This window comes from Hylaeus anthracinus, unplaced genomic scaffold (genome assembly GCF_026225885.1).
Source record: "Hylaeus anthracinus isolate JK02 unplaced genomic scaffold, UHH_iyHylAnth1.0_haploid 11978, whole genome shotgun sequence".
Lineage (NCBI taxonomy): Eukaryota > Metazoa > Arthropoda > Insecta > Hymenoptera > Colletidae > Hylaeus > Hylaeus anthracinus.
This window is the reverse complement of record NW_026534326.1, coordinates 902013-904889: the sequence shown is the minus strand read 5'-3', so window position 1 is coordinate 904889 and position 2877 is coordinate 902013. Positions and strand designations below refer to the sequence as shown.

The 2877-nt window shown below is 50.6% G+C and overlaps 1 protein-coding gene across 3 annotated transcripts in view; it reads right to left on the bottom strand.

Moving 5' to 3' along the window:
• Nucleotides 1-515: 515 nt before the first annotated feature.
• Nucleotides 516-2877, bottom strand: part of LOC128896965 (uncharacterized) — a 7640-nt gene continuing 5278 nt past the window's right edge. For 2 of the 3 annotated variants that reach the window (XM_054160575.1, XM_054160578.1), the window contains one exon: nt 516-954. The gene's annotated coding sequence lies outside the window, so the exon portion shown is untranslated. The remainder of the gene's footprint in view (nt 955-2877) is intronic. The other variant, XM_054160577.1, reaches the window with a different exon arrangement.

Sequence of the window (2877 nt, the reverse complement as noted above, 5' to 3'; positions counted from 1 at the left end):
GAGCGCTGCATCGGCATCCTCGCGCTCTGATTGGTCGGGGTTTTCTCTTAATATCTCCTTAACGAAGCCTCGGAGAACATTTTCGCTAAGGAAAAAGTTGTTTCAAATCACCTCCACTCTGTATATACAGGGTGTCCCAAAAACGTTGTAACACCTTGAAAGAGGTGGTCCGGGAGGTGATTTGAAACAACTTTTTCCTTAGCGAAAATGTTGTCGGAGGCTTCGTTAAGGAGATATTAAGAGAAAACCCCGACCAATCAGAGCGCGCGTAGACCGTTCGAGCGACCGCGGTAGCGAAGGCTACGCGCTAGCCGGCCGCGCTCATTGGCTACCGCGAGCGCTGCATCGGCATCCTCGCGCTCCGATTGGTCGGGGTTTTCTCTTAATATCTCCGTAACGAAGCCCCATCCGACATTTTTGCAAAGGAAATTGTTGTTCAGAATCGTCTCAGCTACCCCCTCCCCCCCTCCCCCCATTTCCGGCTCCTCCCCGACTTTTGGGACACCCTGTATATATTTTTCGAATTACACATGTACCATTTTCTACGACTTTTCCACCTTTCAAGGGATGCACACGTGTTAATTCTTTCCAACCGTTCCTATATAAACAGACGTGTGTACCACCTACCAAAAATCGCCACGAACATTCCGGACAAACTAATAGAAACAAATAGAAACTCGATGAATCTCCTAGTAGCAGTAGTAGAAGAGAAGTAGAACCTCGAGGAACCGAACTCGGTGGATATTTGACTGTCTCCGTCGCTAGCTCGCCTCGTTATCGGTTTTTTTCTCCGTGCTGAAACGAGAAGCTGGCATCGGAACGTCGTTATAACGCGAGGCGTCCACTTTTCCGTTTCCAGGCCGCGGCCGAAGCGACGTCGACGTCCGTACGTCGCTCTTGGCGCTCTCACCCTTCCCCTTGTCCGCGGTCGGTCCTTGTGTTCTGCAAATAAAGCTCTCCCGGAAACAAACAGGGACAAACTGCACTCGCAGCGGGCAAATTGACACCCCGGCCGGACACGTACCGTGTCGGAACCGTGACTCTCCCGATTCGATCGCGTCCGATCCACTTTTCTCCCTTGTTTAACGACCAAATGGCGCGCGCTACCTTCCCAATCGCTACCACGCTAATCCACGAATAATCCTTCGCGATACGATTCCTCCAGCCGTGGAAAGAATACGACAGATGAGAAGCAACAGTAGGAGCGTAACGCTATCGTTATTATTCGATGTTACGTCGCGTATCCAACATATTTCGCATCCGTGGTCTACCGACGAGCGTCCACGCACCGAAACAGCGGAACCCTTCGTAAGAGCGAAAGCTCGATAGAGACGAAATTCGGTATCGACGACGCGACGCGATGTACAGACTTGTAAAGTGATAGTCACGTGGCGGACAGTGATACAATATCAGAACACGATTCGCCACGTGTCGCGCGACGCCAGTACTGCAACAGCACTCTCGTTTTATTATAATACGGCTCACCCTTGTTCGTCTCCCCACCGATCATAATCGCATTTGGCTTCTGCCTTTCACACAAAAATCGCGTCCGAACACAAATCACGTTACGAGCTTCTATAGCGCGCGACGGATACGACCATCACGCGCTCCTCGTTACCTATCTTTATTATTTTTACTTTTACTCGTCGGAACATCGTCCTAATTGCGCTGCGGAACATTTTGCCATATTTCGTCGTTTCTTTCCTATATCATTTCCTATATAATTTATTTCCCGTTCGAGATCGCTTCTCGGAGGTCGAGTAAAGGGAAGGAAGACGTCTACGAGCTACGATCCGAGCAATTTGTGCGAGGGTCTCGTGAAAAGTGGTCGCCGGCCGTGGAAACACGTTGAGAGTGAAAGCGACGAATGGACGACACCGCACCTTTCCGGAATTGACCCATAAACCCGCGTTCCATGATTTACCATCCCCGGAGACAGCAGCCGAAAGGAATACTCGGCGCGAGTGCTCGGTCGACGTTCAATGCATCTGCGGCCGCAAATTTCCAAAACATCGTGCAACCACGGCAAAATCGCGTCGACGAATATTTATTTCCAACCTACCGCGGTTCCGTGGCTTCGACCCTCCATAAATTTTCCTTAATTTCAACCGAACGTTCCAAACCGATCCCTCTACCTTGCTCCAAGGGTACGCTTGTCGCGCGACGCATCTACGATCGCAATTTTCCGTAATTTTATCCGCTGGCGTACGAGAAGATTGCGTTCCACATTCTGATATCATGAAAGGGCCGTCGACCAAAGATCCCACGACCACCCGAACGAGACCCGCATCTTGACATCCGCTTGTACGCCGTTTAGCAATAATTTACTCGAGGTCGTCACGGAACACCGCCGAAAAACTCCGAGTGCTGTGTGTCCGTTGACGCAGAGATCAGGCTTTAATCCCACGGGTATATTGTTGTCCGATCGTTCGTTATTGTCGTTCGTTATTGTCGTTCGTATTTACGCGCCAAAATTGCGCCGGCGTAAATACGCCCGTATGAACCCAGGTAATAGTCGTAACCCGGACAATGATATCGATACGTGGTTTCTTTCTTTTTCCATTTCCCGCGCCGCGACGTGTACTTCACGCGCACCTTTTAATTTCAGTTGGACACCGCAGTTGAACGGTGCGTAACGTAATCGACTGCCACGCTGAGATTCCGGGTTAGGTCTGGGTAGGTCTGGGTTAGGTTTGGTCCGGGTTAGGTCTGGGTTAGGTCTGGGTAGGTCTGGGTTAGGTTTGATCTGGGTTAGGTCTGGGTTTGGTCTGGGTAGGTCTGGGTTAGGTTTGGGTTAGGTTTGGTCTGGGTTAGGTCTGGGTTAGATTTCGTCTGGGTTAGGTCTGGGTTAGGTCTGGGTAGGTCTGGGTTAGGTTT